The sequence below is a fragment of the Gorilla gorilla genome, chromosome 19 (assembly GCF_029281585.2).
Source record: "Gorilla gorilla gorilla isolate KB3781 chromosome 19, NHGRI_mGorGor1-v2.1_pri, whole genome shotgun sequence".
NCBI classification, from domain to species: Eukaryota; Metazoa; Chordata; class Mammalia; order Primates; family Hominidae; genus Gorilla; species Gorilla gorilla.
The window spans coordinates 35,662,045-35,686,238 of record NC_073243.2 but is presented as its reverse complement, the minus strand read 5'-3'; positions in this window follow the sequence as shown (position 1 = coordinate 35,686,238).

The window sequence follows — 24,194 nt, the reverse complement described above, 5'->3', positions numbered from 1 at the left end:
TGTGTATTACACCACTGGTTGGCTTTCCTAGGTCTCCAGCTTGCAGATGGAAGATCATGGGACTTTTCAGTCTCCATAATCACATGAGCCAATTCCTCATAATAAATCTCACTCTCATTGTCTCTGTCTTTCCTTCTCTCTCTCACTCTCTCTCTCTCTATTGTATATATACACACATATGTATATATAATACTCTATATTTGTGTATTAGTCCATTTTCATGCTGCTGATAAAGACATACCCAAGACTGATCAATTTACAAAAGAAAGAGTTTTAATTGGACTTACAATTCCACATGGCTAGGGAAGCCTCACAATCATGGCAGAAGGCAAGGAGAAGCAAGTCACATCTTACATGGTTAGTGGCAGGGAAAAATTAGAGAACGTGTGCAGGGGAACTCCTCTTTTTAAAAGCATCAGATCTCATAAGACTTATTCACTATCACGAGAACAGCATGGGAAAGACTTGCCCTCATGATTCAGTTACCTCCCACCAGGTCCCTCCCACAACACGTGGGAATTCAAGATGAGATTTGGGTGGGGACACAGCCAAACCATATCAATTTGTATATATGTATGTATGTGTGTATATACATATATATACAGTATAGATATACAGTATAGATACACACACATATATTTATATATAGGAAGAGAGAGAGAGAAGGAGTGGGGGAGGGAGGGAGGGAGAAAGAGAGAGAGAGAAAGAGTGATTGTGAGAAATTAGCTCCCACAGTTATGGACACTGAGAAGTCTCAGGGTCTGCCATGGGCAGGTTGGAGCCCCAGGAAAGCCCATGGTGTAATTCTGCCTGTGTCCAAAGCCTGAAAAGTAGGGAAGCCTATGATATAACTTCCAGTTTGAGAGCAGGAGAAGATAACATGTCCCAGCTCAAGCAGTGAAGCGAAATAATAAAATCGGTGGGTGGGGTGAATTCCTCTCTTCTCTGCCTTTTTTTTTTTTTTTTTTGCTACCCAGGCCTGTCTTAATCCTTTGGGCTGCTGTAAAAAAAATACCACAGGCTGAGTTATTTATTAACAGTAAAAGTTTACTGCTCACAGTTCTGGAGGCTGGGAAGTCCAAGATCAAGGCACTGGCAGATTTGGTGTCTGGTGAGGGCTACTCTCTGCTTCTAAGATGGTGCCTTGTTGTTGAATCCTCTGGAGGGGATGAATTGTGAGTCTCACGTGGAGGAAGAGACAGAGAGGCAATATCTTTTATAAGATGTTAACATTCATAAGGATGGATCCCTCATGGGCTAATCACCTTCTCAAGGCCCCAACTCTTAATACTGTTGCATTGGGGATTAAGCTCCAACATAAATTTGCGAGGGGACACAAATATTCAAACCATAGCAAGGCCCTAAACAAACTGGTTGTCGACCCATATAGTGGAAGGCCATCTATTTTACTGAGTCCACCAATTCAAATGCTTGTCCCTTTCAGAAACACTCTCACAGACATACCCAGAAATAATGTTTAATTTAGGCATCTTTCATGAAGGCTTTGAGACATTTAACTTCAACCAGCAAAGTTTCTAGTAACATTTCCCAGGTACCCACCCCTACATATATTTTTACCCTCTCCATGGCAAGCAGAGAGAAGAAACACAGAGGGAAGCCTGTGCCATCTGCACGTTCCCAGTTTGCACCACACACCTTTTATTCCTACCTGGGATATTCCCCACGTGATTTTTCTCTAAGCGTGGCCTGGACTCACTGTGAACCTGCATAATGCCGGGTCTGCCTCATAATGCTGGGCCTGCCTCACACCCGCTGAAACTCTGGAGGTGGGACCCAGGAATCTGAATTTTAACAAGCTCCCCATGATTCTGTGCACACTCAAATTCAAGAAGCCCTGCTCTAGCATCTGACTCCACACTTAACCGCACCAAAATTACTTATAAGCAGCATTTACTATGAACACCAATTAGCACTGAAAATTATTTTCAGCTGGTTACATTAGGATTTAAACATTAAGACATGCAGAGAATGATACCACAGCACATCCAGAGAGCTAACACTCCTTCCTTGATGGGGGAGCTGTTTCTCACACTGCTGTGTCACTGGATTTATAGTTCGGCTTCTGGCACAGGGCTCTGACTCAGCTGCATTTAATTCCTAAAAGAATCACACCTCCCTTCTCTCCCCTTCATCTACCCACTGTTGTTCCTCCACACAATTTTTCAGAACACTGATTTTCATGCTTAAATAGAGCAACAGCTTTCAGAGTGCTTTCTTCACACCAGGCTAAGAGTTTATGTGAACTAGGAAGATGATGTTGTAATTTAGTACCACTCGGTACAATTAAAAAAAAAACAAACAAAAAACTAACACCTGGAGTAAGAGATGCATAAGAGATGAACAGTTGAGCTCTGATGGGGGATGAAGCATGGACAGGCAGAAAGAACCCACTAGAAGTGTGGAATTATGTCTGAGCCTGGTGATGCACCAAAGTTGGGGACCCTGGCTTGCTGGGGCCATAAGAAGGCCCAGAATTTCAAGAGTGCTTAGAGAGAGAAAGAGGGTCTGGGGGCTGCAGGGAGCAGAGGGTGGCTCAGAGAACCAGAAGAAAATAATTTTGCATACAGAATTTTGACAAGGAATTTTAAAAAATCTCTTTTCCGCCAGGCGCGGTGGCTCATGCCTGTAATCCCAGCACTTTAGGAGGCCAGGGTGGGTGGATCATGAGGTCAGGAGATTGAGACCATCCTGGCTAACACGGTGAAACCCCATCTCTACTGAAAATACAAAAAATTAGCCTGGCGTGGTGGTGGGCACCTGTGGTCCCAGCTACTCAGAAGGCTGAGGCAGGAGAATGGCGTGAACCTGGGAGGTGGAGCTTGCAGTGCCACTGCACTCCAGCCTGGGTGACAGAGCAAGACTCCATCTCAGAAAAAAAAAAATCTTTTGTCCAGTTCAGAAATGGTTCCTGGGAAAAAGGAAAGTTGTAAATACGCTATTTACAGGGAGTTAGGTCTGTGTGGAAAATTATTGGCAGATGTTGGTAGAAATATTGAAATATCACCCTTAGTCATTTGCACTGGAGTTCCTCTTGAGCTTCATGGTAGAGTGCACCATTCCCCCAGCCCAGTCATGAACCTTGTTTTTAAAAATTTCAGTAGTTTTGGGGAAACAGGTGGTGTTCAGTTGCATGGATGAGGTCTTCAGTGGCGATTTCTGAGATTTTGGTACACCCGTCACCTGAGCAGTGTACACTGTACCCAACATGTAGTCTTTTATTCCTCATCCCACTCCCACCATTCCCCCTGAGTTCCCAAAGTCCACTATATCATTCTTATGCCTTTGTAACCTCATAGCTTAGCCCCCACTTATAAGTGAGAACATACAATGGTTGATTTTCCATTCCTGAGTAACTTCACTTAGAAGAATGGCCTCCAGCTCCATCCAAGTTGCGACAAAGGCCATTATTTCATTCTATTTTATAGATGAGTAGTATTCCATTGTGTGTGTGTATATATATATATATATGTGTGTGTGTGTATATATATATATGTGTGTATATATATATGTGTATATATATGTGTGTGTATATATATGTGTATATATATGTGTGTGTATATATATGTGTGTATATATATGTGTATATATATGTGTGTATATATATATGTGTATATATATATGTGTATATATATATGTGTATATATATATGTGTATATATATATAATATTTTCTTTATGCATTCGTTGGTTGACGGGCATTTAGGTTGGTTCTATATTTTTGCAATTGTGAATTGTGTTGCTATAAACATGTGTGTGCATGTGTCTTTTTCATATAATACCAGTCATGAACCTTCCAGATTGAAATTGGAATGAAGAGTGAATCAAAGGTGCAACAGTATTTCCACAATCTCTGCTGCTCACTTGTGACAGGTGGTGGGTCACTGCAGGGAGGAAGAAGAGGCAGTGACTGCTAGTGGATATGGGGTTCCTTTGGAGGGTGATAAAAGAGCTCTAAAATTGATTGTGTTAATGGCTGCACAACTCTGTGAATGTACTAAAAACCATTACACTGTACCCTTTAAATGGGTAAATTGCATGCTATGTGAATTAGATCTCAATAAAGTTGTTTATATACATTTTAAAAGTCACTGGAAACATATCTAGGGGCACAAAGAACAGAAAAGGGTGAAGCCTCTTTGTGAATTCCAGTCTGACTCTCTGGCCAAGCATTGATAGTTACACAGCAGAAAAGCTGAGGGAAAATTGCAGGAAATGTGTTGTTATCCAAGGTGGGTGAAGGTAATTATGAAACACTAAGAAGTGCAGATAAAAATGATAAAAATAAAAAGATCTGTTTCTTTTGCATCAGCTACCCAGCTACCCATTACTTCTGTGTTTTTTTTTTTAATATATAAGTAAAGTAACCAGAGGGAATGTGTTATGGTTGGGCTGTGTCCCCACCCAGATCTCATCTTGAGTTGTAGTTCCATAATCCCCACGTGTCATGGGAGGGACCCAGTGGGAGGTAATTGAATCATGGGGGTGGTTTCCCCCATGCTGTTCTTGTGATAGTGAGTGAGTTCGCACAAGATCTGATGGTTTTATAAAGGGCTTTTTCCCCTTTTGCTCGGCACTTCTTACTGCCATCATGTGAATAAGGATGTCTTTGCTTCCCCTTCTGCCATTATTGTAAGTTTTCTGAGGCCTCCCCAGCCATGCAGAATTGTGAGTCAATTAAACCTTAAACCTCTTTCCTTTATAACTTACCCAGTCTCTGGTATGTCCTTATAGCACCATGAGAACGGACTAACACAGACTATAAAGATGAGGTGGGAGTGTGGGCTACGTTTCAGCCAAAATTTAATATATTGTTTACGTATGACAGCACATCTCAAGAGCAGACACTGAGATGATATGGGCTGGGTGATATGAGTAAGATCCTTCATGGGCTATTATTATAATAATTGCATTTTCCAAAATAGGAATTTATAGATAGGCAATTATAATTGCTAGCCTGTATCCTCTGTTGCCACTTGATGTTTTGGGAACCGTGAAATCCTTTTTTTCAGTTTTGTTTTGTTTTGTGTGCTTGTAAGGCTCAGTAACAATAACGTCTTTTCTTTAAGCAGCATCACCCAAAACACTTTAGGGCTTTAGGGAGGGTGAGAAGGGGTCAAAAACAACAAAATATGATGATTAAGTAATGAGCCCTTCAAACCTCAGAAAATGGAACCAAGTGGTGAGCAAACTTAGTACCATTTAACTTACGTGTATAAAAAGCAGGGGCCATTTGGGTTAGGAGGTTTTGGCCTCTGGGTCAGGACATCATATTGCCCAGGGCCATAGGGTGTGGCGCTCAGAGGGAGAAATCAAAGCAAAAGTCAGGCCGACTGTCTAACGAAGTTGCCAATCAGAAGACACAAAGCTGAGAGAGAGAACTAAATGCACAGGCTCCAGAGAGAAACCAGAGGAGAAGGTAGGATTTGGAGCAAAGGGTGGAGATGGAGCTAAAAGGTGGTTCCAGTAGCTTTCATGGAGAGCTGCAGGCTCTGATGATGGAGTACAGGAGGGACAAGGAGAAAAAAAAAGGTTGATAAAGCTCAAACTCAGGGACTCAATCCCTATTCCTTCTTCCATCTTAACTTTTCCTAGAGCCAAATCAAGAAATTATGATATCCAGTAATTCCACCAGCCAGGTGGTCAGCAAAACCTCCAAGGATAATGGTGCTTATGTTTAAGGATCTCTGGGCTGGTAGCCAGATCCATTTCTTAACAACATACACTACCAGAAAATTCTTCCTTACATCAAACAGTACATTTCTTATCTTGGCCACTTTCTGGCTGGGCTATCAACACATTGGCTATGGATGTGTTGGACGTCAACTAAGCTCTCTAAGAGTTTTTTTCTTTGTTTGTAAAATGGGACTAATAATGGGACCTACCTTCTAGGATTATTGTAAGGATTAGAGGGATGAGGTGTATAAAGCATATAGACTGGTCCTTGTCACATGGTATGCATTACTTTCAGCATCAGAATCAGTATTAATGTTTATATTTGTGTTGCTCTTAGTAACATTGAGGCCCACAATCTTGGGGCTTGTACTAATCAAGAAAGGATCCTTATCTGGCAATTTAGCAGCATCCCTAGGTTTCTTGATAATGCTGTTGGCCAAGAAAATGAAGACATTGGCCTCCTGAGTGCTCATTGTGTGACACGCCCTCAGGTGCATGCATTATTTATGTGATCTCTTGTTACCTGCATGATGACCTTGTGAATAAACAGAAATGCATTTTATACATTAGGAAACAAGTTTAGAAAAGTAAGCAAATTGCCCAAGGTCATATAACCAGTAAGTCTGGAGGTGGAACTTGAATCTAGTCCTGTGTAATTCCAAAGCCTCTACCTGGAATAAGAGAAGCCACAGGAGCATGAAGCCAGTGTTTTGCTTTCACAGTGACTTGGGGCATACCTTGTCAGAGGGCCTGAGGAGTGAGCATGACCTAAATCTCATGATATATCAACCAAGTTCTTCCACTTCCCTTATAGTCCATCATAGATTTATAGGTTTGTCCAGTGTTTTCTAAACCTTTCTTGAAGCTGTTTATATTTTCAGCCAGCAGGACTTTAAATAGCCCCAGGGTTTCTCCGAAGTGACTTGTAGCTAATACAATATCACAGGAGGAGACCAAGTGGGTGCAGTTTCCAGCCTCACCCCTTCTCTGCCTCATTCACAGTTGTTTTGCTTTTATCTGTTTTATATTTATGGTTCACATAAAAAGATATCTATTAGGAGGGAAAAAAAGTTCGGTGACTAAAAATATAAATGTTTGAAAAACCAAAGCCTTAAAGTGTTGTTGGTAACACTTGTATTTATCTTTCCAAAATAATTTATGCAAATATGCCCTCTAAGAGTTGAGGAATAATTGTCTGTTTCTGCTCTATATAACCTTCATGGCTTTTTAGTTGGTTTTCCCTGAACAGTGTTTTCCTTTGGAGAACCTCCCTCTAATAATTTCATGTATGACTAGGAGGGCTCATTACTGAGACATGTCTGATCATGCATCTCATCCCACAGTCAAAATGACTGGTTCAGGAATGGATATGTGGCTGTAGCAGAAAAAATTTGAGTCCCTTCCTAGATCAATATGCTGTTATTGGGACAGAAAAACACTCTGCTGAGGTTGCTAAGCTGATAGACTTCTTGCTCATAATGTACAAAAAGCATTAGCTGACAAATGAAACCATGCAAGGATGAATGGAATGCAGAATAGAGGGGAAATCAGAGTCCCAGTGACATCATTTCAGCCCCTGGATCCAGCTGAACCTGAAGGCATTTTCATACTTGAATTTTCCCTTTTGAGTAAGCCAAGATTTTACCTCTTTCTGAATGCCTTCCAAGATTAATCCCATTGATCTTGATTATCTTATCTGCTGTCTCCCTGCATTTGAGGTTTTGTGCAGTACTCATGTGTGCATGTTGGTAATGCTATTGTGAAAAAACTTCCTTTACTTATTCTAAACAGAGACAGCGTCTGTTTCCTCAACCACGGAAGCAGGTTCCTCAGGGAAGGGGCTACTGCCTCAATATCTATAACCTCTCAGTGGCTCATAATGATTGAGTGTTTGACTTCTCTAGAGGACAGTAACACTTCTTGGTTACAGAAAGCTGAACATTTTGCCTTTTTATAGTAGGAAGTGACTGTCTGCTTCTTCTAGAAACTCGGACCCAGTGCCAGCTTCATGGACATGTGTGCTGTAACCATGTCCTCAGCTCTGGTCATTACCACATGCCTTCCCTTCATATATGTGAATTTCCATGGTCTCTTTTTGCCCATCCTCTTCTTTTCCCTGCTTTCAGAAAGAGATGCTATGTAAGAGGAAAAAATGGTTTTTTTTAGGCAATGTAGCTTATTCTGCAGTGTACAATATGGGGGCAGTTCATAAGTCATTTTGGAATTGTTCTACCTTGTTTCCCATGCAGGAACATCTCTGATTACAGCATTCCACCATCAGAACTCTTTATTAGCAGAAAATGTGTGCAGAATATAAAGGCTAATCCCTGAACCTGGCATTTGACATTATGATCTGAACCCAGTCTGCCTTCTTGCCTCATGTCCTGCCTGCTTTCTCCCTGGGATTGGGAGTGTTGGTCCCCTTACCTCCAATTTCCTGGAGGAAGGCCTAAATCAGCATTTGGTCCTGGGGCTGTTCTTTGACACAGCACTCCCAGAAAACTTAGGCATGCCACCCCATCGATAATCGCTGGTCTACATTCCAGCCAAACTCTATCATTGTTGTTCCTCTGATATTCTACAGCTTCCACGCCTTCAGTCACATTAGTCCCTATGTTTGAGAGCTTTGCCTGAATTCCTATCTATCCAAATTTCACTCACTCTTACAATGCCTTCTCTCCCTTGAAGCACTTCCTGGACTTCGTCATCATCAACAACATGTACATGTCACATGCTATGTGTATTTATATATACTCACTTAATCCTCACAACAACCTCACAGTGTAAGTACTAAAATTATTCCCATGTCACACATGAGAAAATAAAGGCACTGCGATGTTGGATAGTTTCCCCGAGGAGAATTACACAGCCAGCGAGTGTCAGAGAAATGATTTGAATTTAAGCTGTTTGGCTCTAGAGTCTATGCAGTGATTTTTTAGAATGTATTGCTAGAACATCTCATGGTTCTTCTTGGCCTCTAAAGTTTTCATTATTTGTGTATGCCTCCCTTCTCCTAGCCTGCAAGCTCCCTGTAGACTAGGGGAAGGGAGGCATACACAAACAATAAAAACATAAGCGTATAGTGAAATAATCATGGCATTTGAAAGCAAACAGACTTGGCTTGAACAAATGACTGAAATTATTTGAGTCTCAGTTTCTTCATTTGTAAAAACAGAGTGATAACATGTAACTTACAGTGTAACTGTGAGGAAGAGTGAATGAAATAATAGGTAAAAGTTTCTTAGTTGGGGCTCTGGCATATCATGGGTATTCAATAAACATTGGCACTCTTCTCTTTTGTGTTTACATCACTGAAACTTGTAGTAGAGCTCCTTTTAGCTTATTAACTGTATAGTACTTTGTCAGAGTAAGTTAGTACATTTGAGAGGAAACTAGGAATATCTTCCCTTGTATTAATTTATTTAGAAAATATTTATAGAGCAAGTACTATGTTGAAGACACTCTGAAAGGTGCTGGGGACATGACAGTGATCAACAGAGTCTCTGCTCTCATCGAGCCTGTATTAGTGAAACTTTTAGGAGACCCTCTCTATGTTTGTCTCCAAATGAATGAGAAGTCTTCCATCTCATGTGACTTATGGAAATCAGCTGCAATACTTCAAAGCATAACTATTAAGAGTAGTAATCTTTTGCTTTCCTCACCTGTTGCTGACAGGGAGATTCTGTTAGGATTTGACTCCTGTTCATGGTAATGTGTGACCAAGGATCCTTGCCTGGGTCAAGGTCCATAAGGAAACCTAATGCCGGTGGCAACAGGTGCTGTCCTTTCCATTTGCCTCATTCCGTGAGGGTGTAGGCAAGCTACTAGATTCTTTCTAGGTTTCAGCAGAGTCAAAAGCTGTGTGAATTTTTCCGACAGCAATGACCAAGAGAAAATGTCTCCTCTTGCTTACATTCTCACAGAATGACTAGATGGTTTCATTTACATATTTTACAGAAACAATGTCTGAACACAAATGTCCTCTTCAGGGGGAAGTCATAATGACAGCTAAGGATGAACTGAAGGTGAACACTTGTCTGTCTCAGCAGGTGAACCTGTGAAATTCAAACAGGCTGCATTACTTTATGCTGATGTTGACCTGTTAGCTCAGAGACTCTTCAAAAGGAGTTAAAAGCCGCTGGGGATGAAGGAATATTTTTCACCTATATCTACAGAGACAAACACATTCCAGGAAGGGTACACAGTTAACTGTGAATTCAAGACCATTTTTTCCTCGCAATGAGTCCAGATGATTCAAAACTCTAGTCTTAAAATTGTGGAGTCATCCTGGACTCTTCTTTTTCTATCACATTCCATCTCCATACTACAGGAAATCTTGCTGGCTTTGCCATAAAAATATGTCCAGAATCCAACTATTGCTCATCTCCTCCCAGTTTTCACACTGGTCCAAGTCACCAGCATCTCCCACTTGAGTTATGGCAGGAGCCTACCATGAGACCATGTTTCTACCCTTGTCCCGAGGCAAGACATTCCCAATCCAGAGTGGTCCATTTAAAACTTATTTCTGATCATGTCACTTATCCAATCTAAACCCTGCAATGACTTCTCATCTCACTCAGAGTAAAAGTCAATGTCCTGAGGATGGTCCACAGGCCTATTAGCTCCCGTGACCTACCTGGCCTCACCAATACAACCTTCTGGCTCACCCTGTTTGTCCACAGTAGACTCCAAGCCTGTTCTTCAAACAGGCCCTTCCGTGGATTCTTCCCTCTGCTTAGAACACTGTCCCCCAGAGATCTCCATGGTGCACTTCCTCAGCTGCTTCTAGTCTTTACTCAAATGTTGCCTGCTCAGTGAGGCCCACCATGTCCATTCTAAGAAAACTACAACCCACCCTCTGGAATGCTCAATATCCTTCCTTGCTATTTCTATTAAGACTTATTAGCTTCTTGGCCAATAAACACATACGAAAAAATGCTCCACATCACTAATCATCAGAGAAATGCAAATTAAAACAATGAGATACCATCTCATACCAGTCAGAATATCTATTACTAAAAAGTCTAAAAACAACAGATGTTGGCGAGGGTATGGAGAAAAGGGAATCTTATACACTGTTGATGAGAATGTAAATTGGTTCAGCCATTGTGGAAAGCAGTTGGGAGATTTCTCAAAGAACTTAAAACAGAATTACCATTTGACCCAGAAATCCCATTACTGGGTATATATCCAGAAGAAAACAAATAGTTCTATCAAAAAGACACACACACTTGCATGTTCATCGCAGCACTATTTGCAATAGCAAAGACATGGAATCATCCCAGGTGCCTGTCAGTGGTGGATTGGATAAAGAAAGTGTGGTACATATACACCATGGAAAACTACACAGCCATGAGAAGAATGAAATGTCCTTTGGAGCAACATGGATGGAGCTGGAGGCCATTTCCTAAGCAAATTAACACAAGAAAAGAAAACCAAATGCCACATGTTCTCCCTTATAAGTGGGAACTAAACATTGGGTACACATGGACATAATGTGGCAACAATAGACACGGGGGACTCCTAGATCTCAGAGAGACGGAGGTGGGCAAGGGTTGAAAAACTATTGGATACTATGCTCAGCACCTGGATGATGGGATCATTTGTACCCCAAACCTCAGCATCACACTATATACCCAGGTAACAAACCTGAACATGTACCCCCTGAATCTCAAACAAAAGTGAAAAATAAAATAAAAGAATAAGTAAATTGAAAAAGACATATTGGCTTCTCATGTCATATAAAATTTACTTATCTATTTTGTTTTTTTTTTGTCTGTTTTCTCCCACTAACCTGCAAACTCTACCTAGGCAGGGATTTGTTTTGTTTTGTTTTTCGCTGTTGTATCCCCAGCACCTACAATAGCACCTGTTACACAGGAGGAGTTCAATACCTATTTGTTGAATTAGTATGTCATCTTTTCAGAAAGACACAGTTGCAGTCCAGAATGTAGAGTGAACAGGCATCAGGCCCTCTCTCCCTAGGCTCTTCCCAGGATGCAGAGAAATTCATAATTACGGGAGCCCAGCTGTGGGCTCAATCAAGCCTTCATGCCTGCTCGTCAGGGTGGGGGATCACTCACTGCTAATTATCCAGGGAAAAGACGGTTGAATTATGTATGGTATTGCTTGCAAAATGCAGCAATTTGCTTAAAATTGGTTAATGTGCGTGTTCAAGGGTATGGATCCTACACAATTTTAGACTTCAGTCTTGTGGGAGTTTATAGGAAAATAGCTTTCAGATAGAAGGAAAAATGAGCTCCAAAATTCTCTGAAGAAATCATCTTTTTCCTCCTTATTTCCATTTGTTAACCCTGTAATGTGCCGATCAACTTTTGGGGAAAAAAGGATATTAAATCAAGATAAGAGATCAGTTTAAGTTATTCCAATGACATTAAAATTACTTCTAACTCTAACATTAAAATTGGGTACCGACTTAGAAACTTTAGCTTAAGTGTATTTTCTCTGGCATGACACAATTTTTTAGGTGTTCTGAAGGAAAAAAGGGTCCAGGCAGTATGTATTAAGTCTGTGTGGGTCCAAAGTGAGAGTTGGAAATGTCTCTTTGTGCAATTAGCAGTCATATTATGAAACTAAACTTAGAAAGAAGAAGAGGGTTCTAATTGCACAATTTGGTGTAGACTGCTAATCTCATGAAACACATTTTACTGGTGGGCTCATTGAACCTTGTTTTGATTATCCTAAAGCAAAGTGGAGAAACCCATTGCTAGCCTATGAAGCAAAGCTGCCTGTTTTCAAAGAGCACACTTGCGAAGGCAGGTAGGGCCCCTCTTCCACACCCACCAATGTGGCAACTGGTGAGAGTGGACAGTCCATTGTTAGTTGATAAAGTCATCATTTTTAAAAAGGAAAAAAGAAGACAGAAAGATACTGACAAAGAAATTCAGAGGTTCTATGTAGATACACCAAGTTTTACTTCCCACAGAGACTCTGGCTTCTATATGTTTTATGCTGAGTTGAGTTTTAAGTTTCATCATTAATAGAAACTTTGAAATAATAGCCACGATTTATCTACTGCTTGCTAAGGGCCAGACATCAAGCTAAACATCTAACTGTCTCATTTAACCCTCAAAATAACTAGTATAATAGCTAGTTCTCCCATTCTGGAGATGAGAGAAATAAGATTTGGAGAAGTTAAATGATTTGCCTGAGGTTATATACTAGAGCTGGTCTTGAGCTCAGAACTATTTATCTCTGAACTCTGTGCTTTTAAACATGATGCCTAACACATTGCTTCTTAACCTTATCAGATCCAACCCCTTTTCATAGCAAATATTTTATGTTCCTTTATTATTCTGAAGTCAAATTAATAGATATTACCAACTAGCCTATACTTTTCCTGTTTTTGTTTTTTATTTATGTTTTTTTAATACTTTAAGTTCTGGGATACATGTGCAAAACATGCAGGTTTGTTACATAGGTATACACGTGCCATGGTGGTTTGCTACACCTATAACCCGTCATCTACACTAGGTATTTCTCCTAATGCTATCCCTGTCCTAGCGCCCCACCCCACCACAGGCCCCAGTGTGTTATATTCCCCTCCCTGTGTCCAGGTATTCTCACTGTTCAGCTCCCACTTATGAGTGAGAATATGTGGTGTTTGGTTTTCTGTTCTTGTGTTAGTTTGTTGAGAATGATGGTTTCCAGCTTCATCGATGTCACTGCAAAGGACATGAACTCATCCTTTTTTATGGCTGCATGGTGTATATGTGCCACATTTTCTTTATCCAGTCTATCATTGATGGGCATTTGGGTTGGTTCCAAGTCTTTGCTATTGTGAACAGTGCCCAATAAACATACATGTGCATGTGTCTTTATAGTAGAATGAGTTCTAATCTTTTGGCTATATATCCAGTAACGGGATTGCTGGGTCAAATGGTATTTCTTGTTTAAGATCCTTGAGGAATCACCCCACTGTCTTCCACAATGGTTGAACTAATTTACACTCCCACCAACTGTGTAGAAGTGTTCCTATTTCTCCACATCCTCGCCAGCGTCTGTTGTTTCCTGACTTTTTAATGATCACCATTCCAACTGGTGTGAGATGGTATCTCATGGTGGTTTTGACTTGCATTTCGCTAATGACCAGTGATGATGATCTTTTTATCATATTTTTTTGGCCACACAAATGTCTTCTTTTGAGAAGTGGCTGTTCATATCCTTCACCCACTTTTCGATGGGGTTTTTTTTTCTTGTAAATTTGTTTAAGTTCCTTGTAGATTCTGGATATTAACCCTTTGTCAGATGAATGGATTGCAAAAATTTTCTCCCATTCTGTAGGTTGTATGTTCACTCTGATGATAGTTTCTTTTGCCGTGCAGAAGCTCTTTAGTTTAATTAGATCCCATTTATCAATTTTGGCTTTTGTTGCCATCGCTTTTGGTGTTTTAGTCATGAAGTCTTTGCCCATGCCTATGTCCTGAATGGTATTGCCTAGATTTTCTTCTGGGGTTTTTACTGTTTTAGTTCTTACATCTAAGTCTTTAATCCATCTTGAGTTAATTTTTGTATAAGGTGTAAGGAAGGGGTCCAGTTTCAGTTTTCTGTATATGGCTAGCCAGTTTTCCCAACACCGTTTATTAAGTAGGGAATCATTTCCCCATTGCTTGTTTTTGTGAGTTTTGTTGAAGATCAGATGGTTGTAGATGTGTGGTGTTATTTCTGAGGCCTCTGTTCTGTTCTTTTGGTCTATATATCTGTTTTGGTACCAGTACCATGCTGTTTTGGTTACTGTAGTCTTGTAGTATAGTTTGAAGTCAGAGAGCATGATGCCTCCAGCTTTGTTCTTTTTACTTAGGATTGCCTTGGCTATACGGGCTCTTTTTTTGGTTCCATATGAAATGTAAAGTAGATTTTTCTAGTTCTGTGAAGAAAGTCAATGATAGCTTGATGGGGATAGCATTGAATCTATAAATTACTTTAGGCAGTATGGCCATTTTCATGATATTGATTCTTCCTATCCATAAGCATGGAATGTTTTTCCATTTGTTTGTGTCCTCTCTTATTTCTTTGAGCAGTGGTTTGTAGTTTTCCTTGAAGAGGTCCTTCACATCCCTTGTAGGTTGTATTCCTAGGTATTTTATTCTCTTTGAAGCAATTGTGAATGGGAGTTCACTCATAATTTGGCTCCCTGTTTGTCTATTATTGGTGTATAAGAATGCTTGTGATTTATGCACATTGATTTTGTATCCTGAGACTTTGCTGAGGTTGCTTATCAGCTTAAGGAGATTTTGGGCTGAGAAGATGGGCTTTTCTAAATATACAATCATGTCATCTGCAAACAGAGACAATTTGACTTCCTCTCTTCCTATTTGGATACCCTTTATTTGTTTCTGTTGCCTGATTGCCCTGGCCAGAACTTCCAATGAAAAGTACCCTAAACATAGTGAAAGGGAGAGATAAAAAGAAAGTAATTTATAAAAATAATGTATATTCAAGTATGTAAATAATCAAGCATGACCACATTAGAAGATAGATTAATGTCATCAGACACTTGCATGTATGTGGAGAGTCATTATGAATGTAAATATTATGAGCAGTGTTGCCAGAGGCAACATGACTTTCTGAAATAGAAAACAATGTTTGGTAAGGCTCTGCGAGAAACAAAGTGCAACTTTCCCTCCATTTATACAATAGTTGTATTCCTGGAAAATTTAATAAATATAAAAGTCCATTTTTGTTGTTTATACATAAAGCATATTTTAGTTATAGAGGCTTAGATTGTGAATGCTAAGTGGGACTTCTGAATGTCAAAAAATGCAGCACTTCTACCAGCTAAATGCCACTGGGGGCCTGCAAATTATTTTAACAGTCAAGAAGAAGGAAAGAAAGAGAGGATGAAAGAGAGAAAGAGAGAGAGAAAGGAAGGAGGAAAGGAAGGAAGGAAAGGAGGAAGGAAGAAAGAAAGAAAGAAAGAAAGAAAGAAAGAAAGAAAGAAAGAAAGAAAGAAAGAAAGAAAGGAAGGAAAGAAAAGAAGAAAAGAGAAAGAAAGAAAGGAAAAGAAAAAGAAAGGAAGAAAGAAAGAGAAAGAAGAAAGGAAAGAAAGAAAAGGAAAGAAAGAAAGAAAGAAATCTTTCTCTTTGAAAGAAGAAAGGAAAGAAAGAAAGAAAGAGAGAGAGAAAGAAAAACTAAAAGCTCAGCAGAAAGCCCCACTGCAAAATTTCAAAACACTCCTAAGGGGCAGTACCACTCCCATTAAGAACTACTGGCATAATTTAGACTTTTAAGAGTTCAGACTACTGAAAGAAAAAAAAATTCTGTTTTCAGAAATTTCAGATCTCTGTGAAATTATATCAAAGCATTCTTGAATCACTCTTCAACTTTGAATATTCCATCTTTCCCACACATCCATTAAGATGAGGCAGACTAAACAGGCACACACAGGTTCTCCTAAGACTAAGGATGGGCACCCATTGAATACTGCCACACACACACACACGCACACACACATGCATGGACACACACACACACCCTAACATACACTCACACACCTTGCCCTTCACAGCTTAGGATGTTCTGCCTACTTGATCAGCTTAACTTAAGGTGCAAGTTACCGGATATAATTATACACACTCCAAAGTCATTGATTATTTCAATGTCTACATTTACTACAGCCCATCTGATTGATGTAGAAATTTCCTTTTTTAAAAGCCTACATAAAGTAACAGAGAAACCAAAGATATACCTATAAACTTATGTAGTTACAGCCTAGTTAAGGGACCACAGTTAAATCCATTCCATTCTTTGCTCTTGGGCACCGTAGAAGACATAGTCATTGCCCATCCAATTCCATATGATTCATATAATTTTCCAGTTTCCCTTGTAGTTAAGGTTGGGGTCATGTGAATACTTTTGGCTAAGGCTGTGTAGAGAAATGATATATATGTCACTTCTAGCATGGGTGCTTAACAAAGGTGTGAGTTCTTCATTCTCTGTTTTACTCTGCCACAGCAGATTAGAGAGCTGTTTCCTAGATGGCATAAGTTAGTGAAGTCTCCATCTCTGAGTAACCTTCACTAAATTACATCATGAAATGACTTATGTGGAGCACAGTCCCCACTAACTCACACTGGACATGTAGCATGAACAAAAAATAAAGCCAAACAAAAATAAAGCCCACTGAAATTTGGGACTTAACTGCCTACCTTAGCCTAGCCTAGCCTGTCTGATAGATGCACTTTGTTAATAATTTAATGAGTAAGAAGGTGCTAGTATCCTGGATCCTCTCTTCCCCACCCACAAAGCCACTGCATCTTGCCTATCTTTAGTATAACTTATGCTTTTGAGTCAAATTCTGTGGGTAAACATTACAATGGCCAATAAATCTGATTTTTAGAAATAATCTTAAATATATTATATATTTATGAACTAATTGTTTTCTCTGTTTTAAAAATCCTCTTAATTCGTGTCATTTATCATTAGCTTATGATGAAGGACAAAAGCACAATCAAACTATAAGAGAGGTAAGCTATTTTTAATGTATAATTGTCTGGAGAAATTTCCCAATAAAATTTAACAACATGCTCAACTAATTTATCCTGCGGCAAAATCATTTAAATATTTTTTACTCAAACTTTTAAAATGATTTTAATAATTACTTTTACAGAGAAGCTAGAGAATATATCATAAACAAACTATGTATAAAATTATTATAGTAAATCTTATTTTTATTTCCTTTTGAAGGTTGTTTTATCTTTGATATATAAGACAGTGTGATCCAATGGAAAGAACATGGGTTTTGGAGTCTGTATTAAATGGGCTTTTAGAAAGTAAAGGAATTAGTTTCTTTATATACCTGAAAAAGTCCATGAATTCTCTGAGTTCAGGGATGTCTGGATTTTTAATTATAAAAGATATAATTAAGACTAGTCTCTCTCCATCTCTCATCTCTGCTTTCCACTGTGGGTGGCCCCATTCTTAGCATGCTCTCTTTGCTTTTGGAAGCACAAGGTTGCCAGCCATCATAGGAATTACACCCTCAAAATTCCAGTGCAGCAGAAAAAAGAGGAAGGTCTCCTTTTTAAATTTTCTAAAAAAAAAAAAAAAAAAGCTGTGCAATTCTTTCTATAGGCTGTGGTTGTATCACATGACATTCCTGACCACTGTGCCCACTGCGACGTAACGACCAGATGGACTCTACCTGGGTCCCAGACCAACCTGGAGAGGGGCAGTCAACCCAACCAAACCACATGGAATGAGGATGGGGAGGGAATTGCTCCCCAAAGGGTCTCTCACCACAAGGGGGAGAATGTGAGAGAGCAAAAACATGTTTCCACTATAGATTCAGATATTGAACTTGAAACCTCTCAGTATCTTACTATCTCCATGGCCTTGTGTAAATTATTTATCCTTCCTGAGGCTGACATTTTTCATCTGTAAAATGGTATAAATGGTAAAGAATACCAGCTCTCCGGGTTTTTGTGATGATGTAATGAGTAAAACAACATAAAGCATCCTATTCAATGTGGACTGCAGAAAGTAACATAAAGCATCTGATTCAATGTGGACTGCAGAGAGTACTCAATAAATGGTACTGTGAATCCAGTTCTCTTTGTGTAAAAGAACTGCATGAAAGATTGTCCTTTCATAATTGCCATTATAGAAAACTTGGAGGCATGGCTTTCTTTTTGCTTCACTTCACTCAAAGAGGGAATCTCCTTTCCTTGCTCAGCAGGCAAAGGTGGTGCATGTCATTAATATCATTAAAATGTCACCTGCACTGTGCGTCAAAGCATCTGTGTTTATTGTCATAATTTACCAACACTTCCATAGTAATTTCTTACTCATTATCAAAAAGTGAAGAGTTATATTTTACTTGATTATAAATATACCTTGTATAATTTCATCATGAAAAGATAAACATGACATTTGCCCTGGGCAATATTCATTGTCTCTTTTTCCATGGCTCCACTCAAGACTCCATCAGCTCTTAGTTTTACCTTCAGCATTGTTTTACTTTTCTACAGAATATGTGCTCTGAGACCTAATGAGAAACTGCCATTCCACAGTGTCTAATATTTTATTAATAATAATGGTTTAATTTTGTGGTCTATCACTGAAGTGTTGTTGTTGTTGTTGTTGTTTGAGAAAGAGTCTTGCTCTGTCGCCCAGGCTGGAGTGCAGTGGCGCAATCTTGGCTGACTGCAACCTCCTCCTCCTGGGTCCAAGCAATTCTCATACCTCAGCCTCTCAAGCAGCTGGGACTACCTGTGTGCGCCACCATACCAGGCTAATTTTTTGTATTTTTGGTAGAGATGGGGTTTCACCAGGCTGGTCTCAAACTCCTGACCTCAAGTGGTCCACCTGCTTCAGCCTCCCAAAGTGCTGGGATTACAGGTGTGAGCCACTGAGCCAGGCTATCACTGGTTTTAAAAACTGACATTTTAGCATTTCCTCATTAATCTCTATAGTGTAGGTTAGCATTTCTTCTGAAACTTCATTATTTAACCAATACAAAAATCATTTTATAGCCACTTGTTTTTAGGAGTGTGTTTCCATCTTTTCCTGTTGGGGTGGATAAGAGGATAGGGGAAAGCTAAAATCTACCTCCCTCAAATTGACTTGCTGCTGTTTCTGTGTCTGATTGAGGTGCCAATCAGATGCATTCATGCAAGATTTGGGAAGTGGCGGTAAGAAGAAAAACTACGCTAAAGCTGCTTCCACTATTTTTGCTACAAACACAGTTTGGGGGGATCATGATCCCACTGTCCTGTCACAGGTTTCATGGGTTTTGAGAGGTGAGGCATGAGGCATCCATTTTGCTCATGCATGTGGTCACGGTGCCACAGCCTCATGATTTTAGAGTCCTGGTTGTGGCAGTGGCAGTGTTGTTCTGGAGCTGGTGGCTTCCTGATTGTAGAAAAGGCAGCAGATCCCTGGGTGGCCTGATTCTATAGTGTGGAAACTGATCCAAGAGGCTCTTTCTTCAGCCATCCCCGTGATTCTGAAGCCATTTAATAGATTGTAATAATTTTCATCTTGATTAAATTAGTAATGGTGGACACTGTTCCCTGCAACTTAACCCTCAAATTTTATTAAAAATGTCTTCAGTTCTCTATTTATTTCATATATCATATTTCAACTTGAGATAGTAATTGACTTATCTCTTTCCTAAAAAGTTAAGAAAATTTATCATATAATCATAATCACAGGCCTTTGTTTTCCTTCTAATTTCAAAAAGTCTTTTCTCCACAGACTTTTAAATTATATGTGAATAAATGTAAAGGGTTTTTCAAGGGAAAAATAATAGAAACATCAGCATATTTTTGAGGTGTTTTATAATGACATTGCTTAAAACAGAGATATGTGCAAGATATTGCTAAGATATTTGAATTTTTAAACCCAAATTTTACAACATATAAATTATAGAGAATGAGTCTACCATTTTTCAGGCCAATAGTTGATTTTTCAATAATGTATCAATGGTAATAGGATACCTCCCTAAATGCGGCTATTTTAATGATGTAATTAAGTATGGAAAAGGCCAGAAGGAAGAGGTTGGGGAAGAATGTTAAGGAAAAATGTTTGTTTAGACAAGAACTCCACATATTTGTTCAAGGAAAAGAATCCTATTCGTACATGAACCCTAAGAGGTTTTAAAAGCTGACCATTGATTCCCTGAAGATTGGATTAAGCTTCACAAGTAAATTGGAGAAGTAAAACTACAGTTATTCTTTATACAGTGCTGGGTCGATAGAAAACATAACCTGAAATGGGAAAATGATAAGAATTCTAGAGGCTCTTATGGATTTCCAATCTGCAATAGGGATCCTTTTGAGTGTGGTATTAGGAGATCAACCTTTCACCTCCCTCCTGGGGAAATGTCCCAACTTCCTTGAGGAAAGGAGACTATGATAAAAAGAGAGAGAGAGAGAAAATAAAAACCCCTATCATTGGAAAATCTAATCAACAGCCAGTTCACTGTTTCAGCTGTAGAACAGGAGGGAGAAAGAGAAGCATGTATGGAGTTCTGGAAGCCAAGAGAATAGTTTCTAGGTGGTAGTACAAAGGTACTGTATTTTCTAGAGAGAGCACTGGATGCAGCAATTTCCTGATCATTTTGTGACCTCAAGGAATTTTAATAGACTTTTGAGGGTAGAAACCAGAATTCAGTGGGTTGAGAAGTAAATGGAATGTGAGAAATGGAGACACTAAATGTATGTGCTCACCCTCCTTTTGAGAAGAGGAGTAAAAGAAAGACCGATGGGGCAGCAGCTTGAGCATTGTACTGAGTATATTTTAGTACGTTCAGTGAAGAAGAGGTAATAAACCTTCAAATGTGATGAGGGTAAAAAGTATTTCTACAAGAGTATTGCTCACCTCTTTTCCTTCTCTCTACCTACAGTGTCAAAATTGGATATTTCTTGCTTCATAGCTTCACCACTGCCACATGTCTGGTCCTTATTCTATAAATTGGTCTAATTGGTGAAAAAACCCAAGACTCTCGGATGAGAGATTTGTGTCTTGTACGCATGAATGAAAGAAAAAACATTAAAGAGGGAGGGGGAGGCCAAGAAGGCCATACAATTGGGGAAAACTAACAAAATATTGGTAGAGAGGGAAGGGTAAGGAGGGAAGTTTAAAACAGTATAATACGAATGAAAGGGATTTTAATAAACATTGTCATGGATAATGAATTGGATGCTTTTGCAAATTCTTTGACGGATACAAGTAAATAGTGGAATTGCTCTAAGTGTTGAGTGATACTCACACTTGGCATGTCATTAGATTAAGTCTCTGGTAGTTGTCCAGTTACTAAGGTTATGTAGCAGCCCAAAACTTAATGACGTAAAACAATCAGGAGCCCACTGAGGCTGTGTGGGAATTATATCGTCAAAAAAACTCAGGTTTTAAAATCTTTCACTGTTACAGCTTTAAAACAGCCTTCGAGTCCCCAAGCTTGCATTAGCTCAAAGTGGGCTATATGGCTTTCTAGGCCTATTTTGGATGTGAGAATGGAAGAAGCTAGATATGAAGAACTTCCTGAAGGGAAGAGCAGGGGCTGTGAAGAATAACGGACAAAGGAGTTCCTTGCAGAGTGTAGAGTCTGTGTCAAATCCATCTACACTGGGCACAAGATACTCTACAAATGTCTACGGAATTTCATTATTGCTATGGACCAATGGCCATTGTATGTTTTCCATTCTTCACTTTTCTGGATGAGAGTTCTATTACAGTCATTCTGTCTGTGCTCTACTATTGTAGAGAATGGGGGGCATAAAGTGGCAGAAAACCTGACTTTTTAGTTCATAGGTCACATGATCATTCGAAGCCACATACAGATCTAATGGCGAGGGTAGCTCATCACCTGGAAATCCTGGACTTAGCACCGGAATCAGTAACTGAGCAGAACTTTTTATTGTCTCCCTCTCAGAGGTAGTGAACATCTTCCCTTTGCAAGGACCTGATGGTTGGAGTGTGACTATGAAACAAGCCCATTCTTCCTTCTTCTAGGAACAGGCTAGGCTGTGTTTCTCAGCCTGCCTTGCAAGTGGGCACGGCCAGATGACTGCTTTTTTTCCAGTGGAATGTAAGTGGAAGTGCTGGGTGTCTCTTCTGGGACAAGATGGGCTAAGAAAGCAGGTGTGCTTTTTCCACCCTCTCTCTTTCCACGTTTCTTACTGAAGGCAGAAGATTCTGACACACTAGGGAAGGCCAAGTCACATGATGAAAAGAGCTGATCTCTGAATGACTTTACTGAAGTCACCAAACAGGAACACTAACATTGGACTAATAAGTGAGCAAGAAATAAAATTTTACTGCATCAGGTCACTACAATTTGAGGACTTACTAGTACAGCAATTAGTTAATACACAGGCAGATACATGAAGAAATCATTGGTGTATCCAGTGATTGTTTTGGTTTTCCACCTAATTGAAGTCTGAGGCCATTGATTGGGCATCTGCCAAAAAGGAGATAAGGCAGCAGTGCTCTTTATAAGATTAATATGCTGATTAATTAGATTGCTTTTTCTGGAAACTTTATTTACCCTAATAAACAATAATGCAAGTAATGTTAACTTGTTCAATTTTTTTGAATTCATATATTTACCATCAATACTCAATGACTTGATTTATTTTAAAACTTGAATGTGTGTATTATATAAATTTAAAGCAACATTCCCAAGCACTGAAAGAAAAACTATTTGGACAAAACAAATGAATGTTTATTCTTTTATTAATAGCATCAGGTTTCCTATTCAATTACCATGGTATAGATCAATGTTTATCAATCCCTTCAGCTGCCTTCCTGACAACTCTGATGTCCCTGCTTTGTCTTGTTTCACATTTATCTCACTATTCTCAGTACCCAGCAATATGCCTCACTCATAGTAAGGGCCAAATTAATATTGGGGAACTGAACTTAATTTGAAAATGTGAAATTACAAGTGATACAGGACAGGTCTAAAAATCCTTTAGGCGTTTATCCGGTAACATCAGTTTTATTCCTTCAACATCAGTTTTACTCCTGGAAAAGTCATTTTATAATTGAAAGAACATTTTTGCTGATGATTCATTTGAAGTTTCTCTACCTTTCATTTCATCCCATTAAATTTTATGGAGGTTTTTTGTTTCATAATTTAATACTTAAAAGTGCTTGGGATATTGAGTCACTATGGAAGCTTTTAACTGGCCTTAGGATCTTATAGGTGAGTAAAAGTTACTTCATCCTGTTCTTACAGTCAAAATCATTGAAATTATTAATGTTGTGTTGTGTCTTCTTAAACTATTCTTGGATCATTTCTAGTCCTCATTCTCAAGGTATGGCATTAATAATCCTATAACTAACAGAACAAGGAGCCAAGGTTAAAACGATTTGTCCCAACAATTTTGCAGTCATGACAAGGCTAGGCTGAGAAATTGAAGCTTACAGCACTCTTCTGCCTCTTACTCTTTCTCTCTCTGGTGCCTAATGCCTCACAGCGGCATTAACTCACTGGTGTCATTTAGCACACTGAAGGATGATTTGCTTTTCTCAGCATGCCTGGTGCATCAACAGATGCCCTCTTGGCCTTAAAATGTCAAAGTATCTTCCCAAGTACCTGACTGCCCATGAGTGACAGATGCCAGGAGAACAGAGCAGTGCACACTTCAGGATCATCAGGCTTAGCCTCTGACCCATGCTGCTCCGTATTTTCTTTTCCCCAGACTGCCTCATGCATTACAACAAATTGCGTTAGCACTGAGGAGTGTTTTTCACTCTTTCACCTGCTAAGCCTATCCCATATTAATTCCTCTCTCTCTCCTTTATACCAGCTAAAATATAATCCTCCCCTGGGAAACTTCATCTTCCTTCAGAAGGCAAAGGCATGAAGTAATCAGCCATAGCAGGGTCATAAACATCCGCAATGGCTGACCTTCTGTACCGGATGCGGTAACAGGGATAATTTTTGGGAACCATTCTGTCCAGTCATTCCCAAAGCTGTCTGCACCCGAAAATTCCCTTGTAAGCTTTATGGTTTTGTTGATAGTTTATTAA